This window comes from Pelodiscus sinensis, chromosome 6 (assembly GCF_049634645.1).
Source record: "Pelodiscus sinensis isolate JC-2024 chromosome 6, ASM4963464v1, whole genome shotgun sequence".
NCBI classification, from domain to species: Eukaryota; Metazoa; Chordata; order Testudines; family Trionychidae; genus Pelodiscus; species Pelodiscus sinensis.
The window spans coordinates 7490446-7510078 of NC_134716.1; the positions used below are offsets into that span (position 1 = coordinate 7490446).

At 42.0% G+C, this 19633-nt stretch overlaps 1 long non-coding RNA gene across 1 annotated transcript in view; it reads right to left on the bottom strand.

Moving 5' to 3' along the window:
* Positions 1 to 19633, bottom strand: part of LOC142829796 (uncharacterized) — a 297123-nt gene that overhangs the window by 73755 nt on the left and 203735 nt on the right. The window lies entirely within an intron of this gene.

Consider the following 19633-nt stretch of genomic DNA (forward strand, 5'->3'; position numbering starts at 1 on the left):
AGTGACACCGAGCCACGTTCTGCTCCAGTCTCACCCCCAGTCCTAAAAGAATTATTTTGTCCACTTTTTTTACATTGCCAGTGAGTCAAACAATCCATTCTTTGCACAGATCTATTTCGGTCTTTGCTATTAGTCAGCACCTCTTCTGTCCTGCTCTGTGGGGAAACTCCCTCAGGAACCACAATACACTTTTTTCATCTGTTCACTTCACAGAGTAGCTTCAATAAGCTACTTAGGTGCCATGGAGCGAGGATTAGGAAGACTAGGACTTGAGCGGCAATTTGGCAACAACTATGCTGACAATTTTTCAGGCCACCTTCATTGGCTCTCCGGTGCAGTGAAAAACACAGCAAAAAGAGATGAAAATAAAAACACCCAAGTAGTCGGTAGGAAAGGGCCATGCTCAGGTCAGAATTCCACTTTACACAAGGCTTGTAAAAAGGAATTTTGGCTGCTAGACTAAAATCAGCTTTCTAATATGCTTCTAATAACAGGCCAAACAATACATCCTACCAGGCAGGGCTGGGTTAAAACTTGCCGAGGGACTAAACTATATTAAGTCTAAGAGGCCCCATAGCATTACCAAAAATGTGTATCATTCTTACAGACAGGACAATGAAAATAGAAATACTTAAGTTTCATATTTGCATACGTACCAGTATATGGGGGAAGATACAAAAAAATGCCAGTTTTTAAGTTGTATTTAGAGGTCCCTCATAACCAGAAGTCCTAAGATGTAGATTACTTAGCTTGTGCATAAATCCGGCACCATCAGCAAAACATTTAATGAACAATCTACTTCCATGTGAAAGAGAGGAAGATTAGGAGGAAATTCAGTGAACGGAAAGTTTTCTATGCCTGAAGTCTGGCTTTAAGGAAGGCTCTTTGGAATTGGGTACCTTTGAAAAACCCAGATGAAAAAGGAACATTGGGCAAAATGGATTCAAGGCTTTAGAAGGAGAGGCAGTACATAATATATTATACATTCTATCATTTTTTTCTGACAACATCATATCTAGGAGCCAGATCCTCAGCTAATATGAACTGACATAGCTATGGTCACGCCCCACCCCCTTCCCATGCTTTTTGAAAATTGGCTTACGAATATGCATAACTTGAAGACACTTCCTGCAAAATGCGTCATGTAGCATATCCGTTTTAAAGTTACTACCTGCCGACTCTGTATATTTTGTGTGCATGTTCCCTTCTTATATATAAAGTTAGAAACATGAAACGTGGATCTGAATTTAATTATAAATCTGTTAATGAGGACCACCACTGATACTTTACAAACGTAATGGCTCAACAGTCAGTCCAATGACCCATGAATGGATTTATTTTTGCTGAGAGCCCAAACTTTGGTTGGTCCTAGAACGACATGTCACCATGCCACCTAGTACTGGAGTCCATCTTGAATCTAGTACTTTTCTATAGGGATGGAGAGACGGAACAAATGGTTCGCACCCTGGGGGAAAGTCTATTTAAGGAATGGAATGCAATCAGGTTTTTGCCCTCAGCTAGACTTTGAAACTGCCTCATTCATCCTACGAGGACACACACTGGTGCCAGATATCAGGTTGGTAGTACCTGTCAAAACTAACACCATCTCTTTGATGGTAAAAATCCCATGGAGTCTGAGAAGCTGCAAATATGGTAACAGACCACCCAAGAAAGGGGTGGAGAATGCCTCAACACAAGAAGGCAATCCATTTCCACTGGAAACCCTTTAACTTCACCGGACAAAACACTAGGAAATATATCCGATGGGGCAATCCTTCCTAGAACTAGCCCACCTAATGTCAACGTTTTGTTAGCTCAACAAGACAATGCATGTCACTTAGGTTTCACTTTATTAATGAAAGAAGCCCATCAAATTGATGACCTAATAGAGATTATTTTTAACGGAAGGTCAAACAGCAGTTTACTACTAACCTCATCCATATTTTAAAGAGGTCACTTAAGGCTATTGGTAATGAACCTAAGTGCAGATTGAACTGTTTTTGAAAAGTGCTTTCATTTCCTGTATGAAAAAACCCCTATAATTTCCTGGAGAAAAAGCCCAATAGAAGTGCAAATGATTATATAGTTTCCTTAATATGCTTAACTCTATCATGACTCCTTACTCCTCTCCTCCTCCCTCTCCTTCTGAAATGATTCTCACTGTGGATCAGTATGATAAAAATGGGCCACTTGGATTTTTGGAAGATCAAATAACATATTTAAACACAACACACACATACAGCAAAAAGGCATTTTACAGCTGAATTTAAATGAGTTGATTGATGGACCGGTAACATTCAATGTGTCCTGTGACTTAGTTTGCTCCCCTTCACTGAAATTAAAAGTGGCAGGATCTATTTCAATTGCTTTGCGTACTCATAAATAATTTGTTTTCTTGATTCATTTTGCAAAAGGCTGCAGATACATTCTATAGTGAGAAACAAACAGCTGTTTTCAGGTACTTGTGATTTGTGAGCTGAGTTCACTGGTCACGTTGAATGCTACTCAGATTAATCTTATTTTGTAGACCTCTCAAAATATTTCCAATTGTTATGCTCCAGTGGAAGGGAAAATACAGGCAAAATTTCATATAAATTATGCTACAGAATTGTCGTTCAAAGTCTCTCCATGGGCTAGGACCATGGATGAAGATTTATATAAGGATTAAACCATTTACAAACCTCCTTGCAAAAAATCTGTAACATTGGCTCGGCCATCCAATTACTAGAGAGTGTATTCTCCCATTGTACATATTCCTAGTCATGAATATAAGCCCATGGATCAGAGTAAGAATTACTCCTGATATATCTAAAAGAGCTATATGATATTACAATAGAACAGGTCTAATCCTGTGTCTGGAATTGTTACTAATGACCAGTCTGAAAGAATTGCTATCGAAGGAGTTGACAGTGTTGTTTACAGGTAGCCCACTAGTTCACTTCAGGAAAGTCATTATTTTTCTAATAGAAGGGATAAAAACCCCAATATTCACCCCTGTTCTGTTAAGTTATCAACCCTGTTAGAACAGTCTATGAATTACACAGGTTAAATTCTCAAGTCCAGATGGGTAGAATATTAGATGGATTGAAATAGTAGAAAATGGGATGGTTTTCTCAACTGTTGATTTATTTCATTTTCTTTGGCTTCTGAATTTTTCACTAACTCACATTCTATCAGATCGGGAAGGGTGATCTTTCAATAGCAAGGCAATCTCATTTGTTTCTCCTGTTAACTTAGAAGTAGTTGATTACTGAAAGAACAAGCCTTGATGTGTTGATCACATTTATCTTTCTCCTTTCCCTTTTCACAGCTAGTTGCAATTGGGTTACTTGATCAGCTTTTTTCATGCTGGTCCCCATCCATTCCATCTGTTCCCTGGTCAAACAAATGTTTATGCCAAACTAGCCACTCTTTCAAACTGGTTACTACTCCTACCCTTTTAAGGGCAACCTGCAAAAAAAAAAAAATCATCCAGCTTGTCATCTAGCACTGCGATCTAAGTCTCCAGAAGGCAAGACCCAAGACCTGAAAACCACTTTCCCCTTTGTCCTTCTTCATCAATTTCATTCTCAGGAGCATGTACCAGGTTTCTGGTGTCTCTCCCGAGCTCAGCAAGAATACTTCTGTTGCCCGTTCCAGTTTAATTCAGAGCTTTCTTTCTCCTAGATGAGTTTCCTGCCCGGAGGGCACCGGGTTGGGGACACCAGTTTTCATTGGGAACACTTCCACCATAAGGCGTCAAACAGTAGGAGTTTGGTTTTCAGAGGCTGTGCGGATGCTTTACACTGGCCATTTTGAGTATTTTTATAGTGACTGACCACCTAAGCTCAGACCTATGCCAGACTAAGTAAACAGCCCTTTAGAACAGTGTTTCTTAAATTGTGTTCTATGGCACACCTGTGTGCCACAAGGCAGTCAGAGGTGTGCCGTGGAGAACAGAGTTCAAAATGGCCACCCTTAAAGGGGCAGGTGACCTTTTGTTTGTATGTTTCCCAGCGGCACATAATCAAATAACATAATCAAGCTTTAGTACCAGGCAAGCTGGTGTGATGTAGATGCAACTTTGCCTCACACTAAGTCTATGTGTAGAGGTACCCTAAGTTTGTCTGAGATTCTTCCATAAACAATAGCTGTAGTAAGATGAAGGCTTAAAACATAAGCCCATGTAGCAGAGGGCTGGTCTGAGGCTTAGCTAACAACAGACAAAACGAGGCTAATATAAAGCAAAGCCAAGCTGTGAGCAAGAGGCAGGCCCCTGCTAACAGAACTTGGCATGAACAGGGTTGAGAGAGCAACACACTAATTGGTAATAGGCCCAGGTGTAGAATAATTGATACTGGTCATAAATTGAAAGCACACAGTACCACCAGACCATTAAATAAGACCTTGGTACATATTCCCCACAGATACTGACCCAGGTTCAGGAAAGGGTCTAAAATGACAGCATTATGTATACATGACCTAATCAAATCATGCAAAAGCAGCGAGGAGTCCTGTGGCACCTTATAGACTAACCGAAGTGTTGGAGCATAAACTTTCGTGGGCAAAGACCCACTTCATCAGATGCATGTCTTTGCCCATGAAGTGAATCTTTGCCCACGAAAGCTTATGTTCCAACACTTCGGTTAGTCTATAAGGTGCCACAGGACTCCTCGCCACTTTTGCAGATTCAGACTAACACGGCTACCCCTCTGATACTAATCAAATCATGAGATACAGGGTGATGGGGATATCTAAACAATGTCAGAGGATGGTAACCTGACAATATCAGAGGGTGGCAACATGACACAGCAGCTGTGATGTGTAACTTGTTTGTATCTGTATATTAAGTGGTATCTGGGGGGGGGGGCAGTCTTTCTATGGCCTAGGGGGCAGTGGAAATTTCCCATTGATTGAGTCATTCCATGGTTATGAAGTACGTACGTGTAGTGTTGAGTAGAGTCTACTGACAATTATTACTGTACTTTGCTTAACAATAAACCTGGCCAGGCACCTTCGATCCTTATCTGATGTGTGGTCTTTGGGGGCTCTCTTGGGGTCTGTGGTGGAGACTAAGTGCTCAAGTCAACATAGGCCACATTCACTGAGCACACATACAAGCAGCATTCTGGTTATCATCAACCGAGCCAGAGACACCTATGAGGACACCTCAGTAGTAAATCCGGACCCCTCCTGACTAACTACAATAACCAAAGCCACATGAAGACTTTGAATTAAAGTTGCAGCCAAAAGACCTCGGGGGAGAGGCATGCATCAAAGACTATCTAAGCAAAATGTATTTTCATCCAAAACATATTTTCTGTGTGAAACATAACACGTTTCCTTAGCAACACGCATTTTCATGTCAAAGACGTGTTCTCTCAGCACTTATCCACTATGGATTATTTATCCCATTATCTCTAAGTGTCACAGGCTAACTGAAGGCATTTGTTATTACTTTGGTTCCTATATTTGCATACATTTTTTACTCTTGATTATGCTATCAATGAGGACTATAACAGAGAGGCATCCTGTGGCATCTTAAAGACTCACAGGTTTATTTAGGCATAAGATTTTGTGGGTAATGACCACACCAGCAAGTTGCATCTGACTAAGGTTATTCCTCAGTATTTTTTACGGATACATGCCAACACAGCTAGCCCTCCAAAACTATAAGAGTCTCATGTTTTTAGTTACTGGAGTTAAGCTAATACATCTACATATAAATGAAAATGGGTTAGAAAGCCCTGTAAAGTATGATGAATCTTTTTATAACTTTAGCAAAAGGTACAGATTCAGTTGGTGACCTCATATGAGCTGTGCATCCTATTATTATTTAAAAATGCTTGACAACCAGGTAAAGCAGTACATGTTATTTACAACATGAAATATTCATTTCACATTCAAGCAAATATTTATTTTACATTAGAGCAATATGTTTTGCAGTATATCTGTCCAAGTGATTGCAAATATGTGCACAGCTAGTGGAAAGGTGCTTAGATAAATTTTCGACTGGGTCACATTTCTAATATACCCCACATACTATATTAGCTTGTGATCTCTCCTACTAAAAAAGTGCTTAATCTGTAATGGTGCCAGGCTCAGAAAATTATTTTACATTCATAATTGATGCAACAGGCCTGGAAGTGCCAGGGCTGTGAATTACCAAGCCTAAAGGTTGTAAGGCTCAGTCCTGACATAGATTAAGTACTGCTCACCAACTTCCAATTCTTGCTGGGTGGGAAACGGTTTTCCTACTCTGCAGATGCTTTTGAGATTTTGAACAATTTAATTATCTCAAATTGAGACAAAACATTCAAACCTCAAAAATCTGGAAAAAAAAAATCAAACCACTCCTTCAGATGCCAACCATTTCTAGTGAAGATTTTTATGCTAATTAACTCTCATTTCAACATTTAAAAAGTCATTTTAACCAGAAAAAGAGAGAACGAATATCATTTAAAAGATATTAAAATGGAACATTAAAACTTTTTCAACACAATTTTAAGTTAAGAAATGTGTCAAAACCAGTTGTTCCCCCCTTATAATCAGATTCTTTTTACTGCCTGTGAAAAACACTCCAACCACCATTTCCACATTGGTCATTAAAGGAAATCAATTTAAACATTAGTCCTCTCTTCTGTCACCCCAGTGTGATTACACATACCAGAGATTATCATAACTGAGGACACAACAGGTCAGATTCAGCAGTATATTCCAACTGCTTTGGCAATACAAAGCACTGTAAACCCGGCAATAACATGCTCTTAAGATGGGCTTTCAGCTGCTTTGTGTTTCCAGAGTGGGGTAGAGCAGCTGGAGTGGTCTCCCTTGGGCAGCATTTTTTACAGTCAGTTTCTTTTCCCTATCCCAGTCCTTTAGCCCCAGTTCTGCAAAGTACTTTAGCACGGGCTTAATCGTACCTCTGTGCTATTGAGCAAAGCACATTCCTTTAACTGACGCACATACATAAATCTCATTGAAGTCAAGGGGATGTACTTTAAGTTAAGCATATGAATAACTAATGTGCTAAGTTGGGTTGTTAATCAGTTTTCACCACTGTCAGCATGTGGTATTTTTCCCCACATGTACACCCTAACAAATAGGTAAAATACAGAGCACATTTGCTCTAAAAGGCTCTCTCCATTAAGAATTCTTACACATTGGCCTCAACCTACTTCGCTAGAGCTTGCTAGAAAAATGCCCCCCCCCCCCCCCCCCGCCAGTAGAAAATTTCACATTTTCAGGGGAAAAAAAGTCAAAAAATGAAATTTGTGTCAAATAAAAATGTTTTAACTTGGAAATTCTTAGTATCTGTGGCATCAATGCCTCCTCCTTTTCTGTGAGCCAGACTCCTTAATCAGACTTCATCACCCAGGATACGCCATGGTATCCCTTACTGGGGAGAGGAAGCAATGCATCATGGAATTCACAGAGCTGTAGTGTGTCCTAAGAGGCTGAGTCCAGCTAGGGAATCTGGCTGTTAGAGAAAAATGATGGCATACCACATCAGCTCTTCAACTCCCATGAGGCATGAAGGCAATAGATCCAAAGAGAAAGATTTCAGCTCTGAGGCTTGTGTTATATATGAAAAATCAACTTTTCAGAAAAAGTATTTACTTTGTCAAAAATTGAACACAGTTCCAAGAGATTCTACCTGCACTAGGTTTCACCCTTCTCTTTTAGTTCCTTTAGTTGATTTTTCTGAATTCATATATGTGAATCTTTAGGCTCAGACTTTGCCAATTACCTTACACTAAAACACAACCGCTGCTACCCAAAGTGACACATCAACTGTGGGTGAATGAGTAAGCTCTGCTCCTTCCGTAGCAACTGACATGAAAATTAAATTGAGGACAAATTTGGATGTTTGTTTAATCTGCTTTTGAAGTCAATTTAACACTCAAATGCTGCCTTGAATGAGAGCACGGCAAAGCGAAAAGCTTTAGAATCCACTCAACAAGAGCAACAGAGGCAGTACAAGCTGCTTCACACTTCTCCATTCTCAAACTCAACGCCTTTATAGCATTCTATACTCTTGTCCTTGGCCTCTTACAGGTTGGAAAAAACCCTCCAAGGTCATACAATGAAATGTCTTTATTTTGCAAAGCTAGAGCCACCACGTCAGACAAGCACAGACTCCCCCCATTCTGCATTTAATCCTTTTGCCTGATACATATTGATGCAGCACCATCCTAGCTGCTTGTGTATAATTTAGCAATTGGGCTAGAGTACAGATCTCTTATATACATCTGCCACTGAGAAAGCATAGCATGTTCAAAATAGTATAGTATTTAGAGTATTTTACAGTATCTATCCTTAAAAACTTGTCAAGTCTTCCTTAATGAGCTGATATTGCCTTGATATCTGTTGCATTACCCTTGAACTTTCCTATATAAAAATACCATAAACACTATAAATACTGTCAAAGTTATGTAGTGACTGTGGTGTCCAACAAGTTCTGAAGCAGAAGCCACACACGACTGGCCAACTAGCCACATTGTTAAATCCAGTTCACCACATTCCATCAGCAAAATAGCCCTATGTGGCTAGGGTCCAGCATGTTGGACACTCTAAAGATAGTTGATAGGTTTTTATGGGTGGCTGCTGTACTATCCCTTGCTCCAATCCAGCATGCCTATGGGACAAATATGAAAGACTTGGCAGTGTTCTAGAAATGCACCACGTTACATTCTCTTTCCTGATGGCATACAATGAGCCACATCCTAAAGTGATGCAAATTGACCAAGTGTTATCCAAGTCAGGTGGAGGTACTCTAACTTACACTAGCTAAGGGTTTGACCTCAGTATCTCAACACTGCATTTTACAATCTGTGTCAGTCAGTCTCAGAGTCCAGGTTTACCAACTCATACTTGTGCTAAAATACCTGTGAGATCTCTGGGTTTGGGCTCTGAGGTCCAGAGAGAAGGTGGCATCAGGTTGGGCCACAAGGGTCCCCACCTCACCTACAGGCCCAGGTTACAGCTCTAGAGTTGGGCAAACTGGAGGTGGTGGCTGCCCCCTGAAGAGGGGAGGGGAGATTTGAACCCCCAAAAAAACAAGGCTCCAGAGGCTGATGCCTTTTCCATTAGGCCAGCACCCCCCAGTAGGCTCAAGCATGTGGCTTGGGGAAAGTGGTCCTGTGGCCCTCAGCCTCACCTCTTCTCCATATGTGGAGGAGATCTGTGAGGGATAAAAGAGGATAGTCCCTAACAAGCTTTATAATTACTTGTATTAGGGCTGTCTACTGACATGCGTTAACGCCTGCAACTAACGCAGTCCAAGATTAATGCGTTCAATTATTAACGTGTTAATCACAGACGTTAATGCTGCGCTGCCCCTTTGAAGTGCTGCTCCAGAGCTTCAAAGGGGTAGTATAACATGGAGCCTGAGTTCAGCTGAGGAGTCCCCCCAGCTGACCCCAGGCTCCACTGCCCCTTTGAAACGTCGCCTCTGCTGAGTAGTGGACCAGCGGTGTGGCGGTTGCCCCTTAGAAACACCACCTCCACATGTTTCAAAGGGGCAGTGGAGCCTGGAGTCAGCTGGGCACTCCCCAGCTGATCCTGGGCTCCAGGACTGCCCCTTTGAAACATGCATGGAGGCAGTGTTTTAAAGGGGCAGCGGTAGCTCTGATAGAGGCAGCAAAAAAGGGGGGGGGGGGAAATCAACTATTCCACTAGCATTTGCTTATCGGATAGTTGACTAGTCTTTAACTTCCCTACCAGGGATCAGCTGGAATGCCCAGCTGATCCCCGGCTCCGTGTTGCACTGCCCCTTTGACGTGCCGCTCCAACTGGACTCCAGCTGACCCTGTGCTTTGCCTTGCGCTACCCTTGGAAATGCTGCCCCAGAGCCTCAAAGGAACAACACTGCATGGAGCCTGGTGTCAGCTGGAGACTCTAGCTGATCCCAGGCTCAAGGCAGCGCTGCCCCGTTGAAACGCAGCAGCGACATTTCAAAGTGGAGGCACACGCGATTAAATTTAATTGCTTGTTGTCAGCTCTAATTTGTATATTCAATTATTTGATGTATTTCTTTTTGCTAGCTGCCATTTTGTGGTAATCCTTGGCATTAGGCCTTAATAAAGGTCCATCAGGCAGAGTGCATGTGTCTCTATCTGATGTAAAAGCAGAAAGATCAGAAGGATCCTTGTGATTCACCATGGTCACTGTGTTGCTCTTAGGAGTAATTAGAATACAGGTTTCATTAAAAAGAAAATATGAATGACTAACAGTTGATTTACAAAAGCTTTCAGTTGGAAGTAGATTGATAGCTTCCTAAGGCCATTGTATACCTTTCCGCAATGTAAACAGTTGTGTAGTTCCTGGGGAGAGGGAATGAATGTGTCTGGAATGTGAATGTGTGGAGAAAGAACAACTTGTAAGCTCAGCAGTTACAGAGTCCAGATGGCAAGAGAAGCTAGAATCCTCGGGTGTCAAGGTACCATCCATTGGGCCCAATGTAAGGCAGACCTAGGCCGGGCAGATAGACAGCTTTGGAGTTACGAGGTAGCACCCCTTTACAGATCAACTCTTGAAAGGAGGCACTAATATATCATGCCGGATGTCATGGAAAAACTTGCTGATCACCAGATGTTAATCAGATCTAATAATGGTGATTGATTAAGAGCTGAAAAAGCAAGATATATAGACCTGAATGGGAGAAAAGTCCTATAAAAAAAGTGGGGCATCTTGCATGACTCTCTGGGTCTCATCTTGTCAAGATTGGAGTGCCAGTCCCGACCGAGAGAAGCTCCCGCTCCTGCTCCTCGCATTTAACTGGCCTGGCCTGTGAGTTAATGTGAGCAACCAACTGGTAACTTGAAGCAACGAGAAGACGGCATGCCCGCGTGCATAAGCATAGAACAGAATACAGTTATATTATCAGTAAATGTGGCATTTTGCCTTATTCCCCTGAAAAAAGACTCTGTGAAATTCTTCCAAGTAGAACATCCTTCCCCAGAGGAGCTTGCAATCCAAGACCCTCATCTTGCAACGAACTGCATGTGGGCAAATCTCTGCAAGAAAGTCACTTGTTACATCAGGCTATGTCTAGACTACTAACAGATTTTTCGAAAAAGCAAGCCGCTTTTTCCAAAAAAAGAGTCTAGATGCTCTTTCAAAAAAGCATAGTTTGCATTCAATAATGACTTTCTGAAAGTACTTCTGAAAAAAGGAGTTATTCTTCATAAAATGAGGTTTACTGCAATCGAAAAAAACTGCCACGTTCGTTCGATTTACTTTGCAGTCTAGACGCAGGTGAAGTTTTTTCGAAAAAAGGCTCCTTTTTTCGAAAAAACCCTGTAGTCTAGACATACCCTCAGGGTCTAAGCAGAGGTAAGGAACTTAGGAAGTTAGAAGAGATCAAATGCATACACTTTTCAGCTAGACAGAAGTTAGAGCTGTACAGATGTCTATCGATAATGACAGCCAGCCAGTTGGTCAGGGTACCCACGGATATCCATGGAACAGAGCATCAATCTCCTAGGTGAACTGACAACCTCAGCCTAAAGATTCAATTGCTCATTGATGCAGGAGACATCAGCTTCTCCCTGGGTTGTGGGCTTGGGTCCCTCTAGAAGAGATGCAGGTGATGTTTCTCTGCTGGCTGTGAACTGCACTCTGCTAGTGCGCTGGGTTGCATTGCAGGCTCCAGCAGTCCTATCTATCCTGGCAGCATGAATCCGAGTATATGGTATCTGAAGCCAAGCTGCTGCATCTTGAATCGACCTGGCCTAAACACAAAGATCTCCAGGATATGCCTACCACATGTTCCAGTCTGCAGGGCTTGGCTCTGAGACTTGCTGTGGCAGACTGCTGCTTGCTGTGTGCATACATGTTAAAGAGGTGTTATTCATGGAAAAAAATACTTCTTCCCAGCCTCTCCCCTGCATCCAGCAGCTGACAAATGGCGTACTCTGGAAAAAGACCTGGACACTCATTTGTACTTCTTATACACAGTTCAGCAGGTTGGAAAGCAATATACTCAGAGGCAGGATTTTTTTTTTCCTGTGCTGGCGAGAGGGAAAACATGCTGATGTTTGTGTGGGAGGGTCTGAAGCAGGAGACATAGCTATAAGGCACTAGCTATAAGGCAACATTTCCCTTCACTTTAAGTCTTTCCTGCTAACAGATGGGGAGAGATATAATTAGTCTGGCAGGCTAGGTACAAGCACCTGCTGCTGGTTCCTTAGTGCACCTCAGCTCAAACTTGGCTGCTGCTCTCTGCCTTTTAAACAAGCCATTTGCTCAAGGAGAAGCACAGATTTGTGCATGGGGTATAGTCTTATGTAGTGGCTGCCTCTTCCAGGTGGGTAGCCAAAAGTCACATACTGCTGTTCCTCTGAAGGTAGTGTTTTGATGAACAGTGCTCTAAGGGCACTAGACCGAGAAGAAGGATGACTAGCTGGGAGCACATTCCTCTGACTCAGATTTGGTTGATGAAAGATAGCAATTTGAGGAATAGAAATCTGTATTTGTAGGAATAGAAATCCATATGAAGAGCTGTGGCCCACACAGACTTACATGCTTTTCACTTTTTCTCATTCTGTTGGCGGTTTCGGAGGATGCAAGCAGGTGGAACTTATCCAAGATAAGGACATAAACCAAAATGTGCAAAAGCTACAATCATTATATTAGCAGCTCTTTGTTCAGGTAGCTGTAGCACCTTCATATTTTTCAGCACCGTAGTTATTTTACTGGAGAGAGATGAAATGAAATTGGTTCCAATTTGCTAAGACACTCAAGATTACTTAACATACAAAACACACCCAAATACTACTCCTTTGCTCATCTAACGTGTGAGGAAACTCACCACCAGTGTATTAGAAATAAAAAGAGTTGATAAAACCACTCATAGCAGCTGGTGGTCAACCTGCCAACCAACAATATAATTTGAAGAACTGGGGAACCGCATTCTCAATCGTTCCCAGGGATAAGAATTAGACTAGAGTTTAGGAGATCTGGGCTCTGTTCTCTGCCCCTAGCATGCTGTTTGACCTTGGACAAACCACTTTGTCACAATCTTCTCCTGCTGCTAAGATCTAAGGTACAGAGGATTTTAGAACCCGGCTTAATAGGAGTCTCTCCGGGGACTCTGAACTCCAAAAAACTTGTCCAAGATCATGCAGGCTGTCTGATGCATGAGTGATAACACTGTTGCTTAGATAGAGGTCTACATATCAGAGTATTTAAACTAGGCTCATCACCATGGAATCCGAGCTCTGCAAAAATCAAGCACCACAGTATTTTCCTCCCCAAAGGTTTCAATTGTCTGTCCTTTTTGGACTACCTAGAGGATTTGTGAAGAATTCTAGCTCTAGAATTCTAGTTCCACTATTCTAGCTCTAGAATTCTAGTTCCACTATTCTAGCTCTAGAATTCTAGTTCCACTATTCTAGCTCTAGAATTCTAGTTCCAGCTGTGATCACCAGGCAATAAACCGGCCTTCTGTGACTTTTCTTCACTTTGTTTCCTATTCCCGTATCCTTTGAGTCTCTTGATATACAAACATTTGTGATAACTTTTGTATAAGGGCCCATCTTGGGGCTCCAGTTGCAAGTGAGAATTAGCAGGTGGCTAGATATACCAATCTGGGAGAACCCTTTGCATCAGCACAATGGTACAAGGTGGCCACATCAGGTCCACGCATATAAATGCTGCAGAAAAAGAAATGCCATTCATGCTTTGGCTTGTGGTCTCTTTGTCAGGTTTACAAGCATCAGTTATATCTGAGGTTCCCACTGTTCCCCCTGCACAAGGCTGAAGGATGAACATGCATATGTACAATCAGCTCCCCTAACTCAGACTTTGTTGCTGGACTGCAACACAAAAACTGTTGCATCCACTCAGATTAGCCTCTTTAAAGTTTAGCTTAGTGTTTATTATTGCGTTCCCTCATCTCATACCAAGACTCCCACCAGACATCACAAACTATCCATGCTCTGGCCATGCCAGTACCAGGGGTGGGTTCAGTTGGTGGCAAGACTATAAGTCACCTTTCCCTCTGAATTATGGCTCCAGCATGCATCCAGCTGTGTGGTGGACATGCTTAGCGTTAAACCAAGAGCTAGTCCTGACCATGCCTGTTCATTGTAAAATGATCACAAGCAAGAACAATACCAGATTGAAGCATTTTCTCCTCCTGTTTCAGGACATTTGGTTCGAATTCCTGATCTGTGAACTTTCTAGCTCACACATCTGTCATGATTTGAGCCACACGACTAAGTTCAAACACCCTCCAACTGTAGAGATACTTGGATTTCAGCTTCTGGACTTGACCTGAAGTTCAGATTCATCTTTAATTATAAAAAAGGGTGAAACCAGAGAGAGCCCTACTTTTCAAACAAGTCTTTTACCCTGATAAATGTAGGTCTATTCTGTAGAATCTTCACATTCAGGGAAGACACAAATTAGAATGAAACAGAATATTGGACATCCTATTTCAGCTGCAGAGTAGCCGCAAGAGTAGAGTTAATGAGCTAAGGTCAACTATTTACCTTACCAAAAAGCACAGTAAAAAAAAAATGTATTGTTCATCAACACACTTGTCTGTTTCAGTGCTTTATAACATATTTATAAGAATTTTTCTTGCAGTATTATAATTGCTATCTTTTGGCCAGATCTGTGTACCTATACTTCATGGTACAGCAGAACATCCCTAAATTGTGCTGTGTAGTACAAATAGATTTCCAGGTGAGTAGTTCAGTAAGGAACGGAGCTATGAAGGCTCACATGTTGTCATCCCAATTGAAGGGGTGGGCCAGCTAATGAGGGAGTCAGGAAGTCTGGGGTTCCGTCCTCCCATATTCGCTGGAATCACCTGGGTCAGACAGAGTGGGGCTGAGCTAAGGAAGAGTGCAGGGTTCCAGCTTTGCTGGGGAACAGAGTGGTGCCAGCCAGAGAAGCAACCCACAGAACACTGCAGCAACCAGAGAACTGGAACCAGCAACGGGGTCATTGCAGGCCAGACTTGGAGGGGAATCATAACCCCCCAGAGGCAGCTGATGCTGGGGAGAAGGATCCTCCATGAAGGTGTGCCTGTTACCTATTTGCATAAATGCAAAGTAAAAAGCAGCTGTACTTCAAGGACTGTGTTTAATGAGTACAGCTTTACTAGCAAAGAGTACTTAGAAAAAGGAAAAATAGAAAAAGGAAAAAAAAAAAAAAAAGCTTAGATCCCCGCAGGAAAAAAGTCTGCTGAGAAAAGGGCTTTACTGAAAAATAAAAAAGTTAGTCCCAGAATTTATTATCTAGTGAGGTCATAGTCCCAGAATGTACTAGCCAGTAAGATCTTGGGAAGTATCTTATTAAACAATAAAACAAAGAAAAACATAAGTAATTTAAGAGAAGATATGTGCACAAATAATACTGCTGAACTCGGAGGTGCCTAGAGTGTCAGAAGTAGTACAAGTAATACAGTGTTACAAAGTTGAAGAAAATGGTTTTTTAGAAAAAGATGACTTCTCTTAAGGATGTAACCCAGTTGCAGCAGTATAATGAAGGGCAATCGTGCTTGGTAAAATTCTTAGCGATCAAACAAATCATGCCAAGAGGAAGTCAGATGGTGACAACTCACCATAATTTTTTTCCCCCACTGAAAAAGCCTTCATTGCCATTTTGAACAAAAGGGGCCCTTCCTGTCTTGGAAGCCACCCCAAAACCATGAACAGGTTTCATAATATTTCATTAACACTTGTAACGAAATGACATGCTTATGTCCTGTATTCTGTTTCTTTTCCATAGGCTTGTGGTACACTTCTTTAGCTGTCTTCACTGCAAACCATTACGGGTGTAGTCTTTACATGCTTTCCCAAAAATGGATTTTAAAATTCAATGAGCTTGCATGCAAAGTACTTGTAATTAGATGCACTGGTTAGCTGCACCTCCAGCCGCTATTTCTACCTGAAATTCAATTACAGTTCCTGAGCCTGTGGCAATTTGTACAAACGTTCTCACAGTGCATTATTAATTGGGAGGCGACCCATGGCAGTCGTTTGTCATGACCAAAATGCTAATATATTTTACATCGAACACCGGGTACGTCTCTTTCTGAAACACAGCTGTGGGTTGCTAATAAGCACTCAACATGGGCAAACAATTCTGAGAGTGTTGGGTTTGTTCAAATAGATCAGCTATAGAGGATTTCACAGAGCAATATCTTATAGGTCAGTGTAGTTTGGTCTATGGCATTGTGAGACTACTTATGGGAAAACAACAGTGGGTTGGGTTTTTTTGCATCTAAATGAACTAAGCTAGTTGTTTGAACCTGTCTAAATTACTTTGCTTCACAGAAGCAAATATCATGATGAGAACTTTATCTGCAATGCAGCATTTCTTTGTAGAATACAAAGAAGGAGTTAGTAATTGGTTGATTTTCTCCAGGAATATGCATTGATGAGATATCAAAGCTACTGTATAATGATAATAGAGAGTCCCTGGAATGAGACGGATTTGCTTTATGAATCAGCTAGCTGAAGATTTAGATCACATGACCAGACATTGACCTTGCTCAATACAAATCCATATTACAGTTATTTCGCTCATTACCTTTTATGATTTTTCCCCCCCTTGGGAGTAAAAATATGGACATGCAGATATGGAGGCTGAATTTTCTCCAGCCTTGCATCTTATGTAGTCAATTACATCTGTGCTGTCTGAGCCAGCATCATTTTACACCCAGGCCTGCACAGGGGTAAGTTACTAAACAAAGTAACTAAACAAAGAATAGGGCAATCAGAACTAATTCTTTGTTGACACAGGACCTGCAAGGGACTGAGTCAATTCAACTTGCTTTGAAATCAATGGGAATTGAGGTTGCAAACCAAATCATAGGAGGAACCTGGCAGAAACAGGCCTTTTGATATCAACTTCTGTTCACAGTGATCTTGTGCCACTTTTACTACTGTAGTATCCTGTCAGTAATATGTTAATCACCATAATTTATACCCGTCCCATGAGGTGTGTCCTTTCTCTAATCCTTTCCAGAGGGGAGAGCTGGGTGTGCTGTGGTGTGTGGAGTTCTTTTGTCAGTGGTTTGCTTTCTATTATGTAAACACGGCACAGTGTTCACACTGGGGAAGGCAGGTCGAAGAAGTGTGCCTTGCACTTGGACTAGACTGTCCCAAGGTTTGTAATGGTCTTTGTTCCTGTGAAAATTGTGTCCAACACCTCAGAGAAAGCTCTGTCTCCCACACAGATGAGCTATATCCTTATTATGCAGCGTCTCATTGACAACTGCACACCGCAGGCACAATCAGGGTCTTCATCCTGGAGCTTTAAAGATACACATTTTAGATATGCTGGGACCAAACCATTGAAATCACTGAAGGAAAGGACCAAGACCTTGAACTTGTCTGTTCAAGGGAACCAGTGAAGTGAGGGAAGATAGATTGGATGTGCTTGCAATAGCTCATGTTTCTGAGGAGACATGCTGTGTGCTAACTGAAGTTTCCTAGGGACTGATGGCTTCACAGCCAGGTGTGCAGCAGTGCTGTAATCCAAACATGACCCAACGCATATATAGCTGAACCCAGGTCATCATCCACCAATGCAGGACAGTCTCTTTGCCAACTAGAGATGGCACAAAGTGCGATGCTTAGAGGCCATCACGTGAAAGCTTTGCTTACACAAAGAGTCCAGGAGCACCGAATTGACCATTTCTGGGTGTGTACTTTCCAAGAAAGCTCTATTTTGGCTGCAGACACTTCAAAGTGTTTTCCTGTTCCCACCCGTACAGCCTCGGTCTTGCTCAGGCTCATTTCTTCCCTTTCCAATGACAGCTACTTATCCTACAAATGCCTGTGGCACACTGTGCCTTGGGGGAGCATGCCGAAATCCCCATAATCCTCATTTGTATATAATTGTGATATAAATACCATGGGAGGTGGCAGGGGACAGGCCATGAACCACTGAAACCCACCATTCTATGTAGATACATGTAGCTTTAGCACACATGAAGTTATGAGATTATGTTGAATGGCAAAACATACTGTAAGGTGGGGAATCAGCCAGATATTGGCTCTCCAGAGACAACAGCAAGGAAAGTAACCAACGCCCAGGCAGGGGTCAACCATCAACAGCCACTGACCCCTATGCCAGGGACCAGAAGGAACTGAGAAGAATCACTGGCATTTCTGACCTCATGTAAACAGGACAAGGAGTAAAGAAATGACGTAACATAATCCATAGTTACACAGTTAAGCAACTCTTATCCCTTGCACTGTAGCATCAACCCTAATTTGAGTGCTACTCTGGGATTGCACTTTTGCTGAATAGGCCTGCCTAATGTCACAACGTACATTTAAAAAAAATGGCTCCTTTATGCATTATTGTCAGACTTCCATAGGCCCAAACATCAACAATAAACCTAATTATCCGCATGTTTTCAGGTATATTCCAGGTGTAAGTCAGGCAAGTGCTTCAAATCTCTGAACAGACACTTAGCAGATGTTGGTATCAGTGTTGTGCAGACATTTGTGTCTTAATCTGAACCAGATACAGTGCCAGAGATCCTCAGGAAACCCCACTGCCAGGAGAATACAAGACTGGAGAGATTTCAGCACCTCTTTGTAATTGGAGAGCGCATCTCCTTAACCTCTCATTGTGTTGACACATGCCTTTTCTTCCAGGGAAAGGAAATCCGACACACCGTGTTAGCTCACTTAGGGTATGTCTAGACTACATGGCTCCATTGACGGAGCCATGTAAACTAGTTTACCCGGCATAGGCAAAGAAGCAGGGATTTAAATAATCCCCACTTCATTAAAATAAACATGGCCTCCGTGCTGTGCTGATGATCAGCTGATCTGGCATAGTGCAGCAGTCTAGACGCGGATCTGTTGGCTGGGGAAGCCTAGACTACAGGGTTTTGTCGACAAAAGTGGACTTTTGTCAACAAAACTATACTTGCATCTACACTACCGCCGAGTTCTGTCACCATAATGTTGACAGAACTTGGCAGTTTTGTTAACAGCGGTTAACCTCATTCTACGAGGAATAACGCCTTTTGTTGACAGAGTTCTGTCGACAGAAGGCATTATTGCATCTACACTGTCCTTTGCATCTACACTCTCATGTCAAAGTGGCTTGCTTTGTCAACAGAACTGGATGTAGTCTAGATGCTCTTTGTTAACAGAAGCCTGTAGTCTAGACGTACCCTTAGGTGTCAACTAAGTAGTCATGGACTTATGTATCATAGAATCCTAGGGCTGGAAGACACCTCAGGAGGTAATTGAGTCCAACCCCCCACCAAACACAGGACCAATTCCAACTAAATCATCCCAGCCAGGGCTTTGTCAAGCTAAGACTTAAAAACCTCTAGGGATGGAGATTCCACCACCTCCCTAGGGAACCCTTGTGGGACAAGGATAATGTAGATGGGTCACTTATACCCATAAAAGAGAACAATGTCTTCCTTTTGAATAGTCCAGCGTTGTATATGGAAATACAAATTATAAAAATGCATAACAGTAGCCAGCTGTTGATCTGTCATTTGACTGTCATTCTTCTTAGATTTTCTGCCAAAATATCAGCAGGTATGGCTTCCCCAGTATTGCTTTTTACTCTAGAGAGACCATTTGTTTGATGCTTATAAATGGGTTAATGAACGATTTGAACTTAATGTAATTAAGTATTGATCTTTTCAATGAAATGT